The sequence below is a fragment of the Triturus cristatus genome, chromosome 1_1 (genome assembly GCF_964204655.1).
Source record: "Triturus cristatus chromosome 1_1, aTriCri1.1, whole genome shotgun sequence".
Taxonomy (NCBI): Eukaryota; Metazoa; Chordata; class Amphibia; order Caudata; family Salamandridae; genus Triturus; species Triturus cristatus.
In genome coordinates this window covers 745,393,423-745,418,873 of record NC_140579.1, presented here as the reverse complement: position 1 = coordinate 745,418,873, position 25,451 = coordinate 745,393,423, and the positions used below count along the sequence as shown (strand labels likewise).

The following is a 25,451-nucleotide window of genomic DNA, read 5'->3' as shown; positions in this document are numbered from 1 at the left end:
GCCCTGCACCCACCACACCTACCCAACCCACTCCTGTCCCTGCGGTGCCTGGTACACCCACGTATGATGCCCCCCCGGTCGACAACCCTTGAGGTGACTTTGTGCAGGCAATGTAGGGGTAGACACAGTCGCATACGTCCACCCTTGGACTCAAACTATGGACTGGCCATTGGCCTTTGTAAATAGTGTATTATAACAATTTAGTTTTTTGTGTGCTGAATAAAGCCTTTTCTTTTAGTTTCAACACTATTGCATTTCAGGTACATGATGTTGGTGATGAGGCCCATGAAGTTGGTGTTCTGGTAATGTGTTAGGGTTCTGAGAAATGTTTTAGTATGATGGTCATGAGGTGGACCATGGTATCTGTGTGCCATCTCAATGTCTGTGAAAATATTAATTGGTAGTGTGTGTTCCTTTGGATTGTGAGACATTGTCCCAGGAAGTGTTCCTTCCTCTGTGGCACCTGACATGTTCCCTGCAAACAGTTGCACAATTGTTGTGCTGACCTGTGTCAACATATCCTTTGTTGGTGACGGATCCCTTCAACAATGGCCATGCATGCTCACCGATGTCTCCTGCTGAATCGTCTGTGCCATCCTTGCCAGTCACTGTACTTGTGTTTTGTGTATGTAGGAATGACATCAGGGATCAATTGCCCCTTTTCAGCACTATGCATGTGTGTAATCATGGCCTAACACACAAATGGCACGTGTAATGCAGGGTATTTGGGCACCTGACTCACAATTGTGGGCATTGTATCTAGTCGCAGTGAACCCTATTCCTTACATGAGAGACAACATCTGGGTGGCTGGACCAGCACCTGGACATTCCTATCACTCCTGTGATGTGCGTGACAGTGTGTGTTCCCCTTGGCTAACTTATTTTAGTATGCATTTCCATTACTATACAGTCTGTTGGCATTAAATCCGGGTGTGTATTGTGGGGCATCCGCCATGGGTGGGTATACATGTGTTGTATGTCCTCACACCCACATGTGGTGTGTCATGCAGTGTGTGAATGACATCCATCCTCCTGGGAGTGGGGCACTGCTGGGAGTCCTCTGCACCCAACCCTCATATGTCTGGGCACTGCTGGGAGTCCTCTGCACCCACCTCCATATGTCTGTCCACTGCTGGTAGTGATATACACCCACCCCTCATATATCTGGGCACTGCTGGGAGTCCTCTGCACCCACCCCTCATATGTCTGTCCACTGCTGGGAGTCCTCTGCACCCACCCCTCATATGTCTGTCCACTGCTGGGAGTCCTCTGCTCCCACCCCTCATATGTCTGTCCACTGCTGGGAGTCCTCTGCACCCACCCCTCATACATCTGGGCACTGCTGGGAGGCCTCTGCACCCACCCCCATATGTCTGTCCACTGCTGGTAGTGATATACACCCACCCCACATATGTCTGGGCACTGCTGGGAGTCCTCTGCACCCACCCCTCATATGTCTGGGCACTGCTGGGAGTCCTCTGCACCCACCCCCATATGTCTGTCCACTGCTGGTAGTGATATACACCCACCCCTCATATGTCTGGGCACTGCTGGTAGTCCTCTGCACCCACCCCTCATATATCTGTCCACTGCTGGGAGGCCTCTGCACCCACCCCTCATATGTCTGTCCACTGCTGGTAGTCCTCTGCACCCACCCCTCATATGTCTGGGCACTGCTGGGGGTCCTCTGCACCCACCCCCATATGTCTGTCCACTGCTGGTAGTGATATGCACCCACCCCTCATATGTCTGGGCACTGCTGGGAGTCCTCTGCACCCACCCCTCATATGTCTGTCCACTGCTGGGAGGCCTCTGCACCCACCCACGCACCCCCTTGGAGCTGTACACTGCTGGCCAGGACCTACACACACAACAAATTTGGAGGTAACATGCTGGGCCAGTCCTCTATGCCCACATTCCTGGCGTGTGTATGCCTCGTATCCAAATTTCCCTGCTGCCGTAACGGGGTATGTGTGGTACGGACCGTACCCACGCATGTATGCGTGGGTACGGTCCGTACCTGATTAATCATGGGGCCGTAGGGGTAAGCACCGTACCCACACATGTATACGTGGGTACGGTCCGAACCTGAGTACTCATGGGGCCGTAGGGGTACGCACCGTGCCTACGTATTCATGCGTGGGTATGGTCCGTACCACTGTTGTCATGGTGCCGTACGGGTACGTATGGTACGCACTGTACCCACGCATTCATGCGTGGGTACGGTCCGTACCTGAGTACTCATGGGGCCGTAGGGGTACGCACCGTACCCACGTATTCATGCGTGGGTACGGTCCGTACCACTGTTGGCATGGTGCCATAGGGGTACGTATGGTACGCACCGTACCCACGCATGTATGCGTGGGTACGGTCCGTACCCGGGTACTCATGGGGCCGTAGGGGTACGCACCGTACCCACGTATTAATGCGTGGGTACGGTCCGTACCACTGTTGTCATGGCTCCGTAGAGGTACGTGTGGTAGGCACCGTACCCACGCATTCATGTGTGGGTACGGTCCGTACCACTGTTGTCATGGCATCGTAGGGGTACGTGTGGTATGCACCGTACCCACGCATGTTGTTCTCACCTTCTGCGGCGTGTGCGTCGGGTGCGGTGCACCAGGTTGTAGGCCAAGAGGACCGATATGACACGTACGATGGGGTTCATGGCTGTACCTCGCGTACCGGGGCTCCGTGGCGTTGCGGTTCGCATCGGACTCTGCTTTTCCGGCTGTGTTTGGCTCCCGTAAACAAAGAGCCGTACGGAGTGACGTCGGTACGAGTCGTACTTGCTGGGCCGGAAAACGAATGGACGTCGCGTACAAGCATTTCCGGATCGGAATCGTGGGTATTTTTTTGCTGTACGGTCTTTTGTACGATTCGTACAGAAAAAAAGGCTTTCTGTACGAATCGTACTTCCTAGGTTGTGAAATGGGTTTACCTGGTACGAGTCGTACGGAGAACACGCTCTGTACTACTATTCGTAGGGCCTTTTTACAGCATCGGAATCGACCCCAAAGTATCACAACACATCCAATTCCAGTTCTCTCTCCTAGTCACAAAGTATCACAACACAACACATCCCATCCCAGCTCCCGCTCCTAGTCACAAAGTATCACAACACAACACATACCATTCCAGCTCCCTCTCTTAGCCACAAAGTATTACAACACAGCACATCCCATTCCAGCTCTTTCTTCTAGCCACACAATATTGCAACACATCCCATTTCAGCTCTCTCTCTAGCCACAAAGTATCACAACACATCCCATTCCAGTTCTCTCTCCTAGCCACAAAGTATCACAACACAACACATCCCATTCCAGCTCTTTCTTCTAGTCACAAAATATTGCAACACATCCCATGCCAATTCTCTCTCCTAGCCAAAAATTATTACAACACAATACATCCCATAACAGCTCTTTCTCCTAACCACAAAGTAATACAACACATCCCATTCCAGCTCCCTCTCCTGGCCACAAAGTTTTCCAACACAACACATCGCATTCCAACTCTCTCTGTGCTAACAACACTTTCTCCAAGCCAGCAAGTACTACACCACTGACCATTTCCACACTGCCTCATTGCTGCATTGCACTTCGACACACGTCATTCAAACTGTTCCTCCGAGCCATCGATGGTAATAAGATTCCACTTCAGCTCTCCCTCTAAGCAATGGAGGACTTCAATGCATGCCCCATGGCCACAAGATCATACACCCGATCCAATTCCAACTCTACTTTTTTGCCATTGAATGCAACAACAAATCCCACGCCTGTCCTCCCTCATTGAAACAAGAGGTGCAATTTCAATTCTTCCATCTATCCTCAAAGTCTTGCATCACATCCCATTCCACCTCTGCTTACTAGTTGTCGAGTGTTACATAACATTCCACTCATCTGTATGCCTGAGCCATGGAGCACCTCAATGCATGCCATTCTAACCTTACCTCCAAGCTTCCAAACATTGCACCTCATCCAATTCCAGTTCTTTAACTTAGCCATCAAGCATTTCTCCACATCATTTTGCAACACTACCTCCAGGCCATAGAGCACAGCAGCGTGTCGTATTGCATCTCTACCCCCTTTGGGCAGAGGGACGAATGCACAGAACTCATTTGTGAGACCCAGCATGTGTCTGGTTACTATGATTCTGCAATTTCTCTCTGTCTAGTATCAATTATTGGGAAAGACTTGTGAATGTGATGCAACATTCTCTCAGAAAGGCTGTATTAGACTTCCAAATAAGTTTTTTTTGCAGTTTTATATAGTGCGGACTCTACTTGAAGGTATTGGAGCACTTACATGAGCCCCAGTTGCCTTACAGAGAATAAAGCAAAACGTAAGCTCAGGAAGAGACCTTCTGGTATGGTAGATTTCTAATCCAAATGATTTTTTCAATTATGTTGGTGGCCCCATGGAAGATAAGTGATAAGGCATAGGTGAATAGCTGGCAGTGAAGTGCCCATCTTGTGGAAGTGCGGTCAGAGAGAATTAAGGGCAGACTGCATTTTGAACTGTATATGAACTAGTTGTTTCCAAAGAGCAAAATACATTAAAAAAAATAATTGGGATGAACTAGGATAAACCAGACTGTTTCAGTACCAGATACACTCTACAACCCTTCATACAGAAGTCAGAAAACTGATGAGTGTGGAAAGCAGGACAATACTCCTCAAGTCCACAATGTGAACCTCTTGACCTAGCAGTAACTTAGAAGTTCAACACCATTTGCTTTATTGTGCCATGGGTTCTCTATTTATTCCAGGCCTCACTTTCCTGCCGGAATTGTCTCTCTCATCTGCAGCCCTAGCCTGCTGCTTATTTCATGCAAGAATTCTTGCTATGCTATAAGTCATAAGTGTAAAGCTACAGTTCCAACCTCCTCTACTGCAGTCAAGTACTACGATCTTAAAGCTGGGACATTGATATATGGCCTGGCCAAACAGGCTTTGATAGCTTTTCGCATGTGCTGATTTCTTCAACTATATCCACAGGGCATCACTTTATAACCCATGGTAATGTTCGGTAAAAAAGTGTGGCTTTTGAAAGAGCTCTCTATTTTTGTAGGAAGGTAAGGCATTGTCCCCTATGCACAGTTTTTGAGGGAGATATGACAGAATTTCTGGGGGAAACATCTATTACAACGGAGGCATTACATTGTAATGCCTTTACAACGCATCCATTACAACGAATATGCCATTACAACGCATGCCATTACAATGCATATGCCATTACAACGCATGCTATTACATCGAGAATTAAGGTAAGTGTTTAGGTTAGTACTATGAAATTATTTTTCTGTAGTTTTTAATTTTAAAACATTTAAATTGATAATTCTTATGAGGGTGCAATACCCTTTCTCTGGCACGGGATGCATGGACATTAAGGGGTTTGATTTTGGGAGTGCATTAATACTCAGGTATTAATTTTAATGCCTGAATATTGATAAATATTGATTTTTATATACATTTTTAGTATTTGATTATTAATTAAAAATTATTCTTATGAGGGTGTGACACGCTTTCTCTGGCATTTGATGCAGTGGAATTAGGGGGTTTGGAAAGGGAGTATATTAATACCCAGGTTTTTATTTTGAATACCTGGGTATTGATACATTTTGAATTTAATATACATTTTTAGCATTTTAATAATAATTAAAAATAATACTTAAGAGGGTGTGACACCCTTTCTCTGGCACGGGTTACAAGGGAATTAGGGGTTTTGAGTGGGGGAGTGCATTATTACCCATGTATTACTTTTAATACTTGATTATTAATGTAAATGTTTTATTAATGGTAATTTTATACATTATGGTGCCGATTCCAATCCGGGTAAAAAAAATTGCGTACGACTCGTATCCGTGTATTTTCACGTACGAATTGTACAAGTACATACAAACTGCGAAGTACGATTCGTACGTGAAAAATACATACGAATTGCCTCGGGAAAATGGTCTGAGAGGGAGCCGTAAATTTTTACGTCCGAATAGCGTTGGGAAAAGTGTCTGATAGGGAGCCGGACATTTTTACGTGCAAATCGTAAAACAGAAGTCCGAGCGTGCAAGTACGATCCGTACCGCCCGTCCAAATACACAACCGCATGTAAAAGGCCCCGTACGGAGCAAACGCTGTAGCACACATGTACATGGGTAAACATGTGCCCGGATATGAGTCGTACAGCCCCCCTCACCCCACATATGTCAGCACCGTACCCCCGTATGTCAGCACCGTACCCCCCTCCGCACCGTACCCCAACACCCTAGCACATCCCTGTACCTGTACGCACCGTACCCCAACACCGTAGCACATCCCCGTACCAGTACGCACCGTACACCAACACCGTAGCACAGCCCCGCACCTGTACGCATCGTACCCCAGCACCGTAGCACAGCCCCGCACCTGTACGCACCGTACCCCAACACCGTAGCACAGCCCCGCACCTGTACGCACCGTACCCCAATACCCTAGCACATCCCCGCACCTGTACGCACCGTACCCCAACACCGTAGCACAGCCCCGCACCTGTACGCACCATACCCCAACACTGTAGCACAGCCCCGCACCTGTACGCACCGTACCCCAACACCCTAGCACAGCCCACCACCTGTACGCGACGCACCCCAGGCTCATACCCCAGCCCTGTGCCTGTACGCACCGTACCCCAGCACCCTCACCCAGCATCGCGTATGTACGGACCGTACCTACTCGAAAAATACTCGTACAGAACCAGGACACTGTAAAACAGCACAAGGATGGTCAATTCGACTCGCACAACACCACAAAACACGTCGACATGACAAAATACATCTCTATGACTGACCTGGCACATCCAAACAGGCAAACAGAGGCCCTAAATCACAACCACCTCTTATAACACACCCACCACAAATTCAAACCCAGCTACACCCACAAATGGACCAATAAAAAGGGCCCACCCACACGACCCATGAGCCTTTGCAACAGACCCACTGCTGACAGACCCCACAGACAAACAACTGCAACTTACTTACACCTTAACTACACCTTAATAACACACCTTCACACAATCTTATTCACATACACCCCATCTTGACATTCACACAAACACTGTCACATTCACACCCACACACCCACAACCATCCACACCCACACCCCACACCATGCCCACAGACAAGAATCCAAAGTTCACAAGGGCGGAGCTGGACCTCCTCGTCAACGAAGTCATCAGAGTCGAGCCACAGCTGTTTGTAACATTGGTCAGACAGACCAGCATAGCCCAAAAAACAAGCCTGTGGCAGAGGATTGTCGATAAGGTGAATGCTGTTGCTCCCATCCGAAGGACCAGGCATGAATGCCAAGCCAGGTGGTACGATCTGCACAGGGCAGTCAAGAGGAAAATGAACGAGGAATACGCCCAGAGTAACATCACTGGAGGCGGGCTACCCCCCAGACCCGTACATTACCATCCCTGGGAGGAGAAGGTGATGGCCATGCTTCCGCCGGTGGGAGTACACGGAGTCGAAGGAGTCGCAGAGCCTGGTGAGTACACAAACAACTCACGTAACATGGGGGGAATGGCATCCACACCACAAATACACAAAATGCACGCAACTTCCCCCAAGCCCTCACCGCACACAACCACACTCAAAAACCACGCTCATGCCACTAACGTCTCCATGCCCCATTCACAAATAAAGGCAATGCCATGTCCCAGGCCACACCAACCACAAACACAAGACTGGATGTCCGGGATGCTGGGAGGGTGGGGCTCACACAACACATTGTGCAACTCCGAAGCAGACACCAATGCCCTCAGCCCATATGGCCTAGGTACATACCCATGCACCATGCCCAATGCACAGGGACTGGCAAAGTACTGACAAGGTAGCTGACACTTGGCCCTGCTGTATGCAGCACAAGGCCCTCCTCTGACCACTGTACACTCAAACACCAACTACACAAGCTCAGATATCTAGCACAGGCACTCAAACTCACTGTCATGCCAGCATGCACCATGAGGGGACAGACACATCACCTGGGAGACCCAATGACAAATCACACTACACCCAACAGCAGGCCCGGTCACACACCCCCCCTCACACAAGCACACACCCCCAGGGCAGGCAACGGATTTACCCACTCTCACAATGGACATGTGACACAACAAGACCAATCCATCGCCAAATAAGCATCCGAGCCAAAATTCTACTGGTCAAAAACTCAGGAGAACATACCAATCTGTCCCCCGCAACATACCCATCCCCAAGTGTACATTGAGAGGAATGCTAGGCACATTCAACTACCTGGAGGATCTGTGACAACTTGAATATGTATGAAACATGGATGTGGCATGAAACAGCATTAACATTGTCTCTCTCTCACACACAGGGCAACGTCATCGACCTCCCCCCAACAATGGGGGGGGGACAATCACAGTCCCAGGCTCAGCGTGAAGATGATCCCACTGGCAGCGATGACTCTCACCACTCCGTGGATGACCCCGACCAACCTGGCCCCTCTGGTGCAGAAGCCCCTGCAGCACCTGCATCAGGTACATATGTGCCAACCCCCACCCCCATTCCTGCCACATCCCAGGAGACACCCAGGAGCCCTGCTCGCACTGAACAACACAGCCAGTCTGACCAGGAGGGACAAGGTTCTCCGGGCACCCACGAGGAGGCAGACAACCCAGATAATGCCATCCCTCAGGGGTCCCGTAGACCTGATGTGCCCACAACGGCAGGCCAGGCTCGTGTGGGCAGGGGTGGTGGGAGTGGAGGCAGGCGGAGGCGAGAACCTGACCAGCCAGCTGAGGGAACCGGTATGTCACACATAGGCCACATCCTGGACAACTACCGGCGTGACACCAGGGGCATCAGCCAGGTAGTGTCGAGCCTCACAGAGATGAAGGGGACCCTCGACGAGATGAAGAACCTGCAGGCCGAGCAACATGCCAGTCAACAACACCAAGGACGGATGGAGGCAAGACTGGCTGAGCTCCTGGCGGTGCAAACGGACATGAGCCGTTCACTCCGTCGGATCGCCGACAACATGGGCAACCCTCCCTGTGCCACCAGGCGAAGACCAGCACCAGCCACAGGGAGGGAGGAGGAGGAGGATTCATCCGACGGAGCGTCCCAAGCATCTTCAAGGCCTGCATCTGAGGGTCCCGCAAGGAAGGTGGGTTGTCCACGGAAAAGACCGTGAGTCAGCGGACCATCCACATCTCCCAGGTCACCTGGCCTGGCACCTGGCCCACTGGCGCAACAGCAGCACCTCACCCAATGACATTCTCTGCCACATGGACTTGCTGGTCACAGTCTGACCAATGATGACCAACACTGTGGTCTGGACTCTGATGACTCCAACTGTAAAGGATGCCATCTCCCCCTGTGAACTTTGGATTCTATGCACCCGGTAGAGCACCTTAGTACATCTATCAAAAGACTTACCCCACCAAAAATAAAACAATTTTTTTTTCATGAGATGTTGCTGTCATTTGGCATTAGTCCACAACATATGTGTGTGTAAATGTCAAACTATGCCTGAGTGTTGAACTAACTCCAGCCATCCATACCCTGGGATCTGAGTCTGGTACAGGACACACATGGGTCGCAATTTATCAGTCAATGCAGACATGGAGCACAATACTCACCTGTGATGGCCTCAAGCTGCTGAGGGGTTGCTTGCAATACTGTGCGGACAGATCTATTTGGAAGAGTATCAGTAAGGCGTAGAGGTCATGCCTCATTTGAAGGTTCCCGGGGAGGGAGTCCCAGGTATGTGTTCCCAGGTGGGAGAACTATGTCCTGCATGCTGGAGTACGGTGGATCTGAAGAATGGTGGCCAGGTCAAGGTTGGATGCACGGAGATGGCACTACGGGTTCTCGGATGACAGTGGTACAAGGTTGGTGTTGGGTCGGGGTTGTGGCCTGCCTCCTGAGTGTGGGTGGGGAGTCTGAAGGTCATCCTGCAGCACACAGTGATCCATTGCAGCTATCTCTGCTGGACGGTGATGTGTCTGGGGCGCGGGATGTTGCAGCTGAGGTGTGCAGATGCAGCCTGGATGTGGACAAGTGTCCTGGGAGTTTGGATGTGGCTGCCCCGTAGAGCGCAGGGCAGTATTTGACACGGATGTTGTCCTGGACCTGGGGGATGGTCCGTCTTTCCTTGGAGTGGATCTATCTGGAGATCATGTGCATAATGCAGAGGGTGTTGCAGTCTGAGGCACAGATGCTGGTGATTACCATGGCAAATGTGAGCAAGCAATCCATGATGCACACCATCTTGTGTGCAAGGACACTGGGTGCTTGTGCGGGGCTTCTGTGGGTGGGACACAAGCAGTTGACCCAATCCTCAGATGTTGACCTCAGTCCTGTACAAGTCCAGCCTCAGGTGGCCGCTGTTCTGCCATTCATCAATGGATCTCATGCAATCTAGAATATTGGAACTGGCAATGTCTGCGTCCTTGGTGAGGAGCACCTGGCTGTCAATTGCATACGAGTTGATGATGAGGTTGTGTGCGCATGTGATGGTGGAGAGGGGGGTCCTGGACACATTGTAGATTGACACGCTGAGAGATGATACCTGTGCCATGTGCCTCGCAACGACAGCATACTACATGCAGAAGCCTTGAGTCCCACTCCCATGGCCTTGCCGGGGTACAGAGCCGGTGGGGAGTAGGAGGGACATGACCTGGTGGGTGTGACAGGGCCTGGAAGGCGTGGCAGCGCTGTGTAGGCAGTCGGAGTTGCACACTCATCATGCAAAGGTGTTGTGTGTGCGCTTAGTGTATGCCTGAGAGCTGGCGGCAGATGTGTGGATGGACATTGCTTGGAGGGTGGCTGCAACATCAGACTGTAGTGTGATGTTGGTCATGCAAGGACATGAGGCTCGTGCAATGTGCGCACAACCTCATCCTCAACCTCGCAACTGTGGCACAGACAACCTGATGACAGCCAAATGAATGGGTTTATGGAGGAAGGGAGGAGCATCTTTGATGTGTGTGTGTTGCCAAATCAGGAAACTTCGTGTGCCCTTGCTGCAGTGGCTGCAACAGCAGGCGGCATGTCCTGGGAACTATGCCACAATTTCCACACAAAGACTAGGATGTCAGAAAGGACTACTGCAACAGGTGTATGTCAAGGAAGGAGTGACCGGTTTTCAATGGCACACCCAGAGACAAAGGATGCACAATCCCCAAAGATGACTGACACCGGATCATGAAACTGAAGGTCAAGCTGCGCACAGGAAACACACCCCAGAAGGTGTTGACGGCCCGTTGTGGGGAACAACATACCAAAACACATCCATGGACTTCATGCACAATAGAGAATCAAATACATGTAGAACAGCATGCAGGTTGCTAATCTACACATAGACTCATATGCACAATCCTTGACAACCATGCCAGAGATGGCGCATGCACAGTGTCAAGAGACCTGCATTGTTAGAGATGAGGCACCTTGGAGGCTGAAGAACACCTTTATTACTCAGGCTCACACCTATGGAGATGCATCAATATTAACAGACTCACAGGTCTTTTGGATTAACATGTGGGACCTACACTGGACACCCCCTTTGCAACACAGATGCTGTAAATCCATGGGAGTGGCACACAAGTGAAGGGGGTGAGCCAAACATCCCCTGCTGCACACGGAGAGGCTGCAATTCCCCATAGAGCCTCTTATGGGGATGTCCCGCAATATGTCCACCCGTAGCCTCCCGTATGTTTCCGAGGGAAGTTGTACACACATTGATGCCTTCATCAAAAACCACAATCCCATAACAGATGACTGTCACTAAGTGTGACTATCAATTCATGTGAGTCATGCTACATGTCATGTGCCCCATGGTGAGTCGACATGTATGCATAGTAACAAAACCTGCACAGGAGCAGTGCCCACACATTACAAACAACTACCACACCCAAAAAGCCTTGCTGCAATCCTTACCCAAAGGAGAGTTTTCACCATGTCCGTGCCTGTAACGCTGATTCAGCACACGTTGCAATACTCATGAGGAATAGCAGGAGCACAACGATGCCACGAGCACACAGCATGCGCAACTACCTGGGGATGAGAGACACACAAGAAGTCAGGAAAAACATAGTCATCCGCATGCATGGTCATGTACTCTATATGAATAAGGTTGACACCATGCTAGTTGTCAATTGAGTGTGTCAGCTAAAATGTGTGGAATTACATCAGCACTTGAGTGACACATCAGCACACACCTCAAAGTCACTTAGCAAACAGTAAGCTGGACACACACATTGCAACACATGCCTCACAAGGCTCCAAGCGTGCACACTCAGACCCAGGGACTCACCATTATGAGAAGAAGTTGCGTATGAGCTGATGTCCTCCTCCTCCTCCTCCTCCTCACTTGCCTCGTGACCAAGGCCGTCATCCTCCACGGGTGGATGTTCCTGCTCATCGGGATCCAGGATGAGTGGCACAGCTTTCTCCACTGCCATGTTGTGCAGCATGCAGCACACGAGGAAGATTTTGCAGACCTTCACCTGTGCATATGGGAGGGACCCGCCGGTCTTGTGGTGGCAACGGAATCGGCTCTTCAGGAGGCCAAACGTCCTCTCAATCACTCGCCTGGTCTGCCCATGGGCGTTGTTGTAACGTGATCTGCAGCTGTTCTCGGGTTGCGGAGAGGCGTCACCAGCCATGGCATGTTGGGATAGCCAGAGTCCCCTACATGGAAACATCATGTAAAGAAGTGGGTCAGGAGATGCCGTCACATACTAAGATACCGCTGAATACTGGACAAACAGAGTCTACCCACCAACAAGACATGCTCGTTCGTTGTGCAGCTGCAGCATCATTTCTGGCACCCTGCTACGCCTCATGATGTAGGCATCGTGTGCTGACCCTGGAAAACGTGCACAGACATGGGAAATCAGCATGTTAGCAAGACACACCACAAGGGCATTAATGGAGTGGTAATGTTTACGGTTGCGATAGGCTACCTCCTGCGCCTGTGGTGGTACCAAAGCCACATGTGTCCCATCAATGGACCCAATTACATGGGGCATCCCTCCCAGGGCATAGAACTCACCCTTGATACCTGTCAACTGCTCATGAGTTGGAAAATGGATGAATTTATCCAGGTGCTCCAACATGGCTTCTAAAACATCATGCAGGACACGGCTGAACATGGTCTGGGACATGCCACCCACATCAGCTATGGTGAATTGAAACGTACCGGTGGCAAAGAAATGTAGGGCTGACATCACCTTCATCTTGGGGGTCAGCGCAGTCACGTTCCCTCATGGCAGCCAAGTCTGGCATTGGTCGGGGGAGAGGCGGTGCCCTGCAGAAATTTGGAAGGAATAACTAAGATTGAGTACATTACTACACCAATGTCAATGAACTGAGCACATGTTCAACAGCTAATACACATATGCTACATACAGAGTCTGGCCTGTGCAATACATCCTGCACACGTATGCCAGCCAGGTGATACTCCTACCAAGAGCCAGCTACAAACGTGGATTGTCAAGGTCTACATGACATGCCATGAAAGTAGCTGTGGGCCAGTGTGAGTGAACAGCCAGACACATTACAGGAGTAACATACATCCACATATGTGCATTTGAAGGATGTTATCTCATACAGACAGCTGCCGGCAAGCTAGACGCACAGGTCACATGTCATGGAAAAAGGACAGACCACACACCTTGCCATGAAGGGGTACATGTCAAAAGTGATCACACAGACATTGAGACTACGCAGATATGTCCTAAGCTCGCAAGTCCCTGTTCGATGCATACAGACACACGTTACGTGTTATTCAACATGTGTCCTGGTATGCGTAATAGTGTGACATGGGCATCTACACACAGACACATGTTGGATGCAGCGACGGCAGATGCCGTTGACGGAACACCAACAGCAAGCTCATGGGAACACATGACACACACATGACATAGTCACATCGTGGCACGCTGGTAGTGAGATGTCAGGTGTCATCATCTGTGTACCTGGCATCAGGGGACAGTTGCGGGTGTTGGTGACTGTGCCATGCCAGTGATGCAGTGCTTGACAAGTTTGAACTACATGCACACATGTAAAAGGTGTGAAGGGGAAGTGCGCCACATAGTGCCCCATCACACATGACATGTGTACACAGGTCATCAGACAACTATTGGGTTAAAACATGAGGAGACATGTGCCACTTCACTGCCTGACACACCTAGGCCCTACACATGAAGGACTGCACTGACAATGACTTGATGTCCATCCTCGTGCGAGTCAGACACCTCCATTCCTTTCCTGTGCGCCTCCTATCACCAGTGTAAGCTGTGAAACGCACCGTACACACGCTCTGAGGGCGTGTGTACGGTCGTATCACTATATGGGGTTTGGGTAGGAGTACGCATGTGTGTACGGGCCGTATCTCTATGGCGTACGCCTACGGCAACACTACCATAGGGATACGACCCCTACACACGCGGGTACGGCCCGTAGCACTATGGCGTACACCAACACTACCATAGTGCTACGGGCCCTACACACGCGGGTACGGCCCGTAGCACTATGGCGTACGCCAACACTACCATAGTGCTACGGGCCGTACACATGCGGGTACGGCCTGTAGCACTATGGCGTACGCCAACTCCAAAACTACCATAGTGCTACGGGCCGTACGCACGCGGGTACGGCCCGTAGCACTATGGCGTACGCCTACGCCAACACTACCATAGTGCTACGGGCCCTACACACGCGGGTACAGCCCGTTGCACTATGGTAGTGTTGCCGTAGGCGTACGCCATAGTGCTATGGGCCGTACCCGCGTGTGTACGGCCTGTAGCACTATGGTAGTGTTGGCGTAGGCATACGCCATAGTGCTACGGGCCGTACACACACGGGTATGGGCCGTATCACTAGAGTAGTGGTGCCCTAGAGGTACGTGTGAAACGCACCATACCTGTGTGGGGATTTGAAAATTACAATGGGGACACATAAGGGACAAGTATTAGGGCCTACATGCATGCTGGTTGCCATGGATACCCAGTTTAAAGATAAAAGTTTTCCATCATGTGGCCTGGAAAAAGCAGTTCGCCACATTATACATTGTTGCAAAGTGGTTGTTGACTTGACATGATGCTGCAAATTTGAAAAAATGCTAATGCTGTCACTGGTGTATGTTTAAAGGGATTGGAGGAAATGTAGGATGCAAATGAGTCTGACCTATCACTCTGTACTCCTGTTACTGAAATAGCCCAGCAAGGCAGATATAAGTCAGCCAGAACCCATGAGAGGGCACTTGCCTGCACAACCTTTGATTCGACATCACTGCTGCTGCTTGTGATTCCTCTGGCACCATGTCGCGGACTGTGGAGAGGGTCCAGCCATTCACACAGGAAGAGAATGAGGCGTTGCTGGACGTCATCCTCCCACAGTTCCCCAGCCTGTATGGTAGACCAGGGTGCAGGTGAGTGCTGACTCCGCTACCTTTGACTGTGCCCCTTCTTTTTGTGACATTTTTCTGGCATTGTGTCCAGGTGTGACAGACATGAAATGTTGTTTAGAGTGGGTCCCGGGGGGGGGGGAATGGCTCATGTCTGTCATGCAGAGCATGATGTGGTTCATGTGTGCACTCCTCACTTGCATTGTGCTTACTGTGACATTCACTGCATGCTGCATGGCACATTCAGCATAGCTAATCCTCTTGGCCCTTCTTGTTCTATAGTCCTGAGGTGATTCAGTGTTCCCCCCGTGTGACAGGTGACTGTACCCACAGATGTGTGTGAGTTGAGTGGAGCTGTGGTGAGAGTGTCCAAATGATCTGGATATTGATGTGTGTGAATGTTCCTTGTCATGTGGGTGAGTGTCTATGTGGAGTGTTGCACCACAGCTGCATGGAGGAGGCAACATCTCTACCCATCTGATGTGAGAAGTGATCCGTGCTGTGTGTCTGACTTGCTGGGCTAGCTCCACGCCTGTGACACCCCCCAGGCAAGTGGCACATGTGCAGAGTGAGGTTTGTATCGGCTGTTGCCACTGGCAGGTGAATGATCTGTGCCCGTGTGTGTCTGTGTAGTCTGATGATGTTGGGTCAGTGGCCTGGGGCATGTGACTGCTTGGAGGTGCTGGCCATCAGCTTTGTGTTGCTTGTGATGTACAGTGTGTGCCATGATCAGGGAGTGTGTCGCACCCCTCATGCCACCTGTGTACTTCCAATGCCATGTAGTGCATTGGGCCTTACACAGAGGCCAATGTCCCTCTGACAAAGGTGCTATTATGTTGCAGCATACTATGCCCTGTTCAACAAATCAAAGATGTTCTAATGTGTGTCTCTGTGACATGGAGCAGGTGTAGTGATCTATTCTCACTTTGGCATCCTCACAGGTAACCGCCTACGAGAAGGGGAAGATATGGAAGCGGGCCGTCAGGGCCGTGATCTCCGTGGAGGGTCACAGTCGTCGCCTGGCACAGGTGAGGAAATGCTGGCAGGACATCCGGTGCTGGACCAGGAGGATCGCCCGGGTCCTGCTGGGAGACTCACCAGAAGGCAAGAACCACAGGCGCCGGCACCTGACCCACCAAATGAAGCGTGTCCTGGCGGTGGTCTTCCCTGACATGGATAGGCGGTTACAGGCGAAGCAGCAGTAGCAAGGGGGTAGGTACATGTGTGTTTGTTGTGTGTCACCAGCTTTGGGAAGTGCTCAGTCGCATGGATACACTGCCAGGGTTAATATGTGCATGGCATTTTCTGTTCCCCAAAGTCATCCGCTGCTGTTCTTCCTCCTTTCCCCTTCTTGACATGTGTTCCCTAGTCTGTGTGTAATCACTATTGCACATGGTCATCTAGGCTGGCAGTTAATCCAAGTGCACATTGCTGTCTGCATCATGTGGGGGTGGGGTCGGAGACATGTGTTGTTACCTTGCCTGTGCCCTGTCCTGTTCAGTCATTTGGGGGTCCATATCAGTTGGCACTGATGCTGAGTCTCAACATAGGAGTGTGAGTGTTCAAATGAACAGACTTTCAGCATGCATGACCGATGTTGTGGCCTCAGACATGATGTGCATGAGTGGGAGATATGCATAGTGCCGGGACGGTAGCTCATGTTACAGTCAGATAATTCCAGGACCATGGAACAGTGTGCCCACTACAGTACCCTAAGACACCCTTGCCTCGGTATCATGTGTGTCATCCAACACTGTGCCCATTCTCAATGTGTTCAGCATAGTTTTGCCTCTGTGGCATTGTTCCCTGGCCTCATTTGTATTTATCTAAAGTGTGCTACATGTGCCCATTGTACAGGATGACCCCATTTTGCTTCTGCATCCTCACACTGGCCAGTGCCTGTGTGTCTATGTACAACAATATGTTGAGGTTTTTTGTCACAAATATGTGTTGGCAGCCTCATGAGGTGATGTGGAGTACATTTAGGATTTCCTGATGCACTTTTTAGTAAACCCAGATTGAGAGGTGTCACTTCTTGAACTGTCTCAATCACATTGTCTCAGGTATGGGGTGTTTTTGCCGGCAAGGACTACATGTCCAAACCTTATGTCTCCTTGCCAGGTCTGACCAGTGTGTGATGATTGTCTGGACAGGCACTCAACGTGCAGTGACCCAGGCATGTTGTGCAGGGTGTCATGTTTGTGCTTTGCAGCATGTGTCACAAGTTAAAAAACATGTTTCCTGCTCATCCATTATTGGCACGGGTGTGTGCTCCAGATGCTCTGTGGTTTGGTCTGTGTGTGCTGACATCTGTGTGGACATTCTTCGTTCACATCAGGGTGTCTCCTCAGTGCAGGTGCTCCTTATTTCAACACAATTTCAGGGCCATTTGCTAATGCATTGTCCTGTGTCTGGACATGTGTGCCACTCCACATGACAGGTAGTGTGTCAGATGTGTTGCCAACTGTGTCATCATGGTACAGATGGCCATGTGACAGGTGGCATGTTTTAAGTTGTTATTCCAGAAGTCATGTGCCCTGGCACTCACTACACTTGTCAATATGTCCCAATAGTTTATATGCTTCACTTTGATTTTTGTGAAGGACAATGATGTGCCTGCATGACATATGTCTCCCAAGGGAGTGCACAAGTACCACTTTTACACTTTTGTGGAACACGATGGCACAATTAGAACATGGGCACATTTCTGTCCAAAATTTGTTTAGGAATTATACATATCCATGTTCCCACAGTGTGTTAGCATTTGGGTTAGTCCTTGGTTGTTGCTGATGCCAACTTACCGGTGTCAAGTCATCCCGACCACCGTGGTGCCATGTATATGTACTTCCTGATACCACATTTCTTCTTAACATTGGCTTCTTGGCATTAGGCGGGCAGCTCATACAATTACTGTGTAAATGTAGTTTTGTGTGCACCTCCTTGTGTGACTTCTGATATTCATGCACATTTGTGTTCTGTTCCACAGGTGGGACATTCACACATTCCAAATATGTCAATTGTGTAAAGTTTTGTGCTTCCCAATGGATCAGATAGTATTACTTTTGCTTTTCTACAGTACTCACAGGTCTATGAGTGTGGGGACCCCTTCAGCATTGGCGTCTGTTATTTGGCATTGGGTGCACCAATACTATTTCGTTCACAGTGACCAGGAGGTGGCATGCCGTCATGGTCTGCCTGTGCTCCACTGTTCACAGACACTAGCTTCTCTGTATAATTGGAGATCCAGTTATTTGCTGTGGTGTCCTGATTTTTATTATTTCAGGGAACATGTTGGGTGAACCAACTGGGGAGTGCAGGGCTTACATATGTGCTGGGTATTCTAGATGTTTCATGATGCTTTTCATGATATGCACTGTGACCTATTTAGTTTGGACTCATGTGTCAGATGTACACAGGTGACTGATTATTTTCTGTCTCTTCACCTTGCCCACAGCATCATCGGGGGACACCGAGGGAGACACCTGCACGGACGTGGAGGAGAGATCCAGCACCAGTGCCACCACTCCTGGTGAGTCGGCAGCATCAAGTGGCACGGAGGGCGAGGGGAGTGCGGCGGAGGACCTGGGTAGTACCACCACCGACTACGACGCAGACGGGTCCGAGGCTGAATTCCCTGAGGGGGCGGAGGCTGCTCCAACAGCTGGCAGCAGCACTACAACTGTCAACGCCCCCTCCATTTCCATCACCACCCTCCCAGTTGCTCGGGTCCCTTCTGTCCGTGTAGGGCAACAACGTGTCTCCTTCGTGCCAGGCACCGCACCCTCTGCCCCTGCCTCCCCTGCTGCCCTCACTGCCGAGTCTTTGGACATTCAGCGGCAGTTGCAGGTTGGGCAGACATCGATCCTGACTGTCCTCCATGGCCACACCAGACTGCTGACACAGATGGTGTCGTACATGGAGGGCATGTCATCACCGATGTCTGACCAACGGATGTTGCTGAAGTCCATGGACTTGTCACTGACGGCAGCAGTGAGTGTCCTGCAGCGCTTGCACCCCCCACCTACCCCTGCGCCATCCACACTTCCCACTCCCATTCCTGTCCCAAGCACACATACACCTTCCCAGGCAGGCACCACACCAGACACAGGCAGCACACCAACAGGGAAGGGCAAGCGCACACCTCCTGTCAAGCACACTCAGGGGGAAGAAGCCACACCCACTGGGTCTAGGGCACACAGGCAGACATGCAGCCACAGTCGGAGTCCGCACGCCTCACTCCCCAGTCCCTCCAATTTCACTCCCCTCGGCTCCCCTGCCCCACAGTCTGAGAAGGAGACCTACTTGGCTGTGCTGGGCCTCAGCCCCACTGTTTCACCTGCGCGCAAACGGGCAAGGCACTCCACGGGTAGGGCAGTTGATTCCCCCCCCTGTCTACCACCTCCCCCAGTAGTGCTGCAACCCATCCCTCTGACCCCCCCCCCTCCTTGGGGCCTGTGGTTCCTTTAGGTGCAGGGGAGACGCTGCAAGAGCTTGCGGATGTGTGCAGCGCAATACTGACCTCCACCTTTGGCGCTGCCCCACCCCCTGTGGTTGAGTCATCCGTCCCTGCACCACCAACACCTGCCCTACCCCCTCCTGTCCCTGCGGTGCCTGGTCCTTACCCACATGATGCCCCCACCCCATTCGATCAACCAGAGGTATCTAATGTGCAGGCAAGCTAGGGGAGACGCGTGGCCATGTGTCCCCCCTCCCCCAGGACTTCGTGTCGGGACTGGCCTATGGCCTTTGTAAATAGTGTCCTTTTCTACTTTTTGTTTTCATGCTGAATAAAGCATTTTGTTTTTACTTTGCACACAATTGCTTTTCAGGTATTGATGTTGGTGCTGATGCTCCATGAGTTGGGGTGGTGATCATGTGTTGGGTATCTGGGAAATGTAGTAGTCTGCTGCTCATGGGGTGTACCCTGGTATCTGCGTGGCATCACAAGGTCTCTGCAATTATTCTTTGGTCGTGTATGCTCTTTGTGTTTTGAGACATTGTCCCAAGGAGTGTTCCTTCCTCTGTGGCACCTGACATCTTCCCTGCAGGGAGTTGCACCATTGTTGTGCTGACCTGTGTCTACATTCCCTTGGTGGCTGATGGATCCCTTCAACTATGTCCATGCCTGCTCAGCAATGTGTCCGGCTGTATCGTCTGTGCCATCCTTGGTAGTCACTGTACTTGTGTATAGAGTATGTTGCCATGCCTCCATGGGGAAATGGTCCCTTTTCCGCACTATGCATGTGTGTACTCCCAGCCTAGCACACATATGGTACTTGTTCTGCAGGGTATTTGGTCACCTGACTGACAATTGTGGGCATTGTATCTGTGGGAAGTCCACCCTATTCCTTCCATGGGAGACAACAACTTGGTGGCTGTGCCAGCACCTGTACATTCCTATCAGTCCGGGAATGTGCGTGACAGTGTGTGTCCCCTTTGGCTCTCTTAGTTTAGTGGGTTTCACATAACTATACAGTCTTGTGACATGATCTCAGTGTGTGTGTTGTGCAGCCTCCGCCAGGGGTGGGTATGCATGTGTCATTTGTCATTGCACCCACATGTGGTGTGTCATGCAGTGGGGGACTGACATCCATCCTCATGGGAGTGGGACACTGCTGTCAGTGATGTGTTGATATGGCACTCTCAACATAGTCGCACATTGGGGATGCGTTCATGGACCCATGGAGTTGTGGTCATCTGAGGAGGATGCACCCACCCCTCATATGTCTGGGCACTGCTGGGAGGCCTCTGCACCCACCCCTCATATGTCTGGGCACTGCTGGGAGGCCTCTGCACCCACCCCTCATATGTCTGGGCACTGCTGGGAGTCCTCTGCACCCACCCCTCATATGTCTGGGCACTGCTGGGAGTGATATGCACCCACCCCTCATATGTCTGGGCACTGCTGGGAGGCCTCTGCACCCACCCCTCATATGTCTGGGCACTGCTGGGAGGCCTCTGCACCCACCCCTCATATGTCTGGGCACTGCTGGGAGTCCTCTGCACCCACCCCTCATATGTCTGGGCACTGCTGGGAGTGATATGCACCCACCCCTCATATGTCTGGGCACTGCTGGGAGGCCTCTGCACCAACCCCTCATATGTCTGGGCACTGCTGGGAGTCCTCTGCACCCACCCCTCATATGTCTGGGCACTGCTGGGAGTGATAAGCACCCACCCCTCATATGTCTGGGCACTGCTGGGAGGCCTCTGCACCCACCCCTCATATGTCTGGGCACTGCTGGGAGTGATATGCACCCACCCCTCATATGTCTGGGCGCTGCTGGGAGTGATATGCACCCACCCCTCATATGTCTGGGCACTGCTGGGAGGCCTCTGCACCCACCCCTCATATGTCTGGGCACTGCTGGGAGTTATATGCACCCACCCCTCATATGTCTGGGCACTGCTGGGAGTGATATGCACCCACCCCTCATATGTCTGGGCACTGCTGGGAGGCCTCTGCACCCACCCCTCATATGTCTGGGCACTGCTGGGAGTGATATGCACCCACCTCTCATATGTCTGGCACTGCTAGGAGGCCTCTGCACCCACCCCTCATATGTCTGGGCACTGCTGGGAGTCCTGGGCACCCACCCCCATGTCTCTGTCCACTGCTGGGAGTCCTCTGCAGCCACCCACCCACCCGCCCCCTTGGTGCAGTACACTGCTGTCCTGTGCATACACACACACCAATATACTGCGTATATGCTTTACTAGGCCCTATGCCAACATTCGTGGCATGTATAAGCCTTGTAACCATCTGTACTGGTGCCGTAGGGGTACGGGTGGGACGGACCCTAACCCCGCATTCATAGGGTGTACGGGCCGTACCCACGCTCTGAGGGCGTGGGTACGGTGCGTACCCCTCCATCACCACTCCAATGGTGGTACGGGCCGTACCCACGCTCTGAGGGCGTGGGTACGGCGCGTACCCCTCCATCACCACTCCAATGGTGGTACGGGCCGTACCCACGCTCTGAGGGCGTTGGTATGGCGCGTACCCCTCCATCACCACTCCAATGGTGGTACGAGCCGTACCCACGCTGTGGGGGCGTGGGTACGACCCGTAGCACCATTGTTGTGGTGATGGAGGTGTACGTGCCGTACCCACGCTGTGTGGGCGTGGGTACGGCCCGTATCACCATTGGAGTGGTGATAGAGGTGTACGCGCCGTACCCACGCTGTGGGGGCATGGGTACGGCCCGTACCACCATTGGAGTGGTGATGGAGGGGTACGCGCCGTACCCACGCTCTGAGGGCGTGGGTACGGCGTGTACACCTTCATCACCACTCCAATGGTGGTACGGGCCGTACCCACACCCCCACAGCGTGGGTACAGTCCGCACCACCATTGTCGTGGTGACGGGTACGCGTCCACGTCCACTTCTGTTGTGACGGTACGTAGGGAGTGGTGGACACGCCCTCCCCGAAGTGACAAGAGCCAGGAGGTCATGTATGTACAGGACATATTTTCAATTTAACTTGGGTGGGAGTTATGTTTCCTGCCCCTGCCCCCCCCCCTCTTTGCCCCTGGGTGTTGTTCTGACCTTCTGCGGCGTCTGCGTCGGTTTCGTAGGCTAGGAGGGCCGGGATGACACGTAGGATGGGGTCCATGGCTGTCCGTCGCGTACCGGTGCTCCTTCTTCGCTTCGTCCTCAATTTCCCGGCAGTTTTTGGCTGCCGTAAAAAAATGGTCCGTGCGGAGTGACGTAGGCACGAATCGTACTTGCTGGTCCGTAAAACGCTGCCTGACTCCGTCCGGACGTCACGTACGTGATGTCCCGGATCGGAATTGTGGGTATTTTTTCGCCGCACGTACTTTTGTACAAATCGTACGGAAATGGTATTTCTGTACGATTCGTACTTGCTGGTTTATAAGGAGGATTTCCCGGGTACGAGTCGTACGGAGAAAACGCTCCGTACGACCATTCGTACCCGGGTTTTACAGGATCGGAATCGGCACCAAAGTGATCATTAAAATCAATAGTTATGAGGGTTTAATATTTACAATCTGGCATGTGATGCTAGAGAAATAGAGTTTTGGTTTAGGGGTGTGTTCTATTTATTAAAACCTTACTTATAAATATTAGTTTATAAACAATAAAATGATAAAACATTTAAAAATAGATAAAGATGGATATATGTACACTCAGATAATGTTATAAAAATACAGCAAAAAATATAATACTAAATATATTTTTTTAAATGAAATAATTAAATAGGACACATAAAGGTATTTGTTTAAAAGATTTATTTATTTATAAAGAAATATAATAGTGAATCAAAAACGTAAAGTAAATTATTATAAATACATTTTATTATATATTATTTTACAAAAATAAAAACGTTTTCCAAGAAGTACGTTAACATTTTTCAAATATCTTTTTGGGAGTTTTCCCATGTTTTTCCACTCAAGTCAATGGGTGAAATTGTTCTTTTTTTATTTTTACTTTTACAGATGACGTTCACGGTTGTGCATTTGTTTCTACAGTTGGTGGAGCTTTGCTGTCAAGATCAGAAGCAAGGAAGAGCTGCAGTCAGGTAAGACACATTTTATTTATTAAATAGAGATTGTGGGTGGCATAGTTTATTGAAAGGAGAGAGGAGGGAGGTAGTTAGATACATGTTCATATTTTGATTCATGTTTTGAATTTTTTCCCCACATTTTCAGGTAGTGGTTGTAGGCCCACGTAGGGTTGATGGCTTTTTTTACACTTTTAGTTTAAAAAAAAAAAAATGAAGTGGAAATAATTATTAACATTTCTTTTAAACCATTGTGTAAAGGAAACAATTTTTTTTTCCTTGTTTGGTGTGTCACGTTCATAAAAAAAAGCGTAGCGTATTCATGGATGTTTGAGCACGTGGAAGTTTGGAGAACATAGCTGGCATGGATGGCTAAATAAATGTTTTGGACAATTTGGAAGTTTTTCAAATGGATTTTAACTTAATGCAAGAGTTTTACTGCATGTTAAAGTTTGGATTATTGGTTTTTGTAAAACTTTTGCCAAAAAATGGATGGATTTCAAATGTACGGAAAGTGGATTGCAACAATGGATTTCTTGTTGCGTTTTTTGCCAAAGTATTTCATGTTTTGTGATTTTTTTTATTGGGATGCGTTTTTTAAAGTTTACAAAGTATATTTTGCAGCAGTGTGTCTGCTGTAATATATGGCTATGCCAATCTGTGTCTCTTTTGATAGTTTTACACGGGCTTTGGATTCGATAGTGTATTATGGATTTGATATTTTGGATTTTTGGTGTGCTCCAGACTCTTGGTGAACTCCGGAAGTTTACAAAAGACCAAGAGTCGAAGAAGGAAGACAACTGAAGGTAGGAAACCCAACTTTTTTTTTTTTTTTTTTAAATGTTTTGAGAAATGGCAAATTAATTCAATTTTTATGTGCAAAACAGGCATGTAAGGTAGAATAGGTACAACTAGACAGATTGAGGAGCACAATGCCTTGAAATATCAAAAATCCACTTCTCAAAAGTTATATAATATTCAAACATATTTCATACATCACGAATATGTGAGACAGCAAAACCAATCGTTTTTGTTTATAATGAAAACGTTCACGTCCTTATAAATTCTTTGTTGTCTTTTTTCAAACGTCTTCAAATGACTAGACAAGACAGGATGATACATCTAGAAAAAACAGCATACACATTTCGTCCCTATTCACACAGGACTTCTTCAGGGCACAAGTCCAAACTGAGGTGATCCAAATGTCAAAAACACCATAGGTTCTGATTTCTTCACACAAGGCCTATGTCAGATACTCACATAATCCCACTATGATTTCCTCACTAGTTAAAAACCAATGTCGCCGTCTATTCTCATCACATTCTCTTTTGAAAACTCCTCTCACACTGCTTCCATTATGTGTTCACAATCAGTCAATCCTTGTATTTCATGTGTAGATTTCTGCCTTAACATTAAATGGCCTTGTGCTGCACAAATATGCGCTAAAGGAAGCGTGCAATTCCCCCTATTACTCACAGTGGTGAGCCGTCCTGAGCATCAGGGTCCAAAACTGTAAGGT

At 50.0% G+C, this 25,451-nt stretch overlaps 1 long non-coding RNA gene across 1 annotated transcript in view; it reads left to right on the top strand.

The window, feature by feature from the left end:
• Window positions 1–25,451, top strand: part of LOC146870984 (uncharacterized) — a 451,776-nt gene that overhangs the window by 374,783 nt on the left and 51,542 nt on the right. Inside the window, exons 2-3 of the long non-coding RNA XR_014959489.1 lie at window positions 23,868–23,950; window positions 24,609–24,738. This is a non-coding gene — a long non-coding RNA (uncharacterized LOC146870984). The remainder of the gene's footprint in view (window positions 1–23,867; window positions 23,951–24,608; window positions 24,739–25,451) is intronic.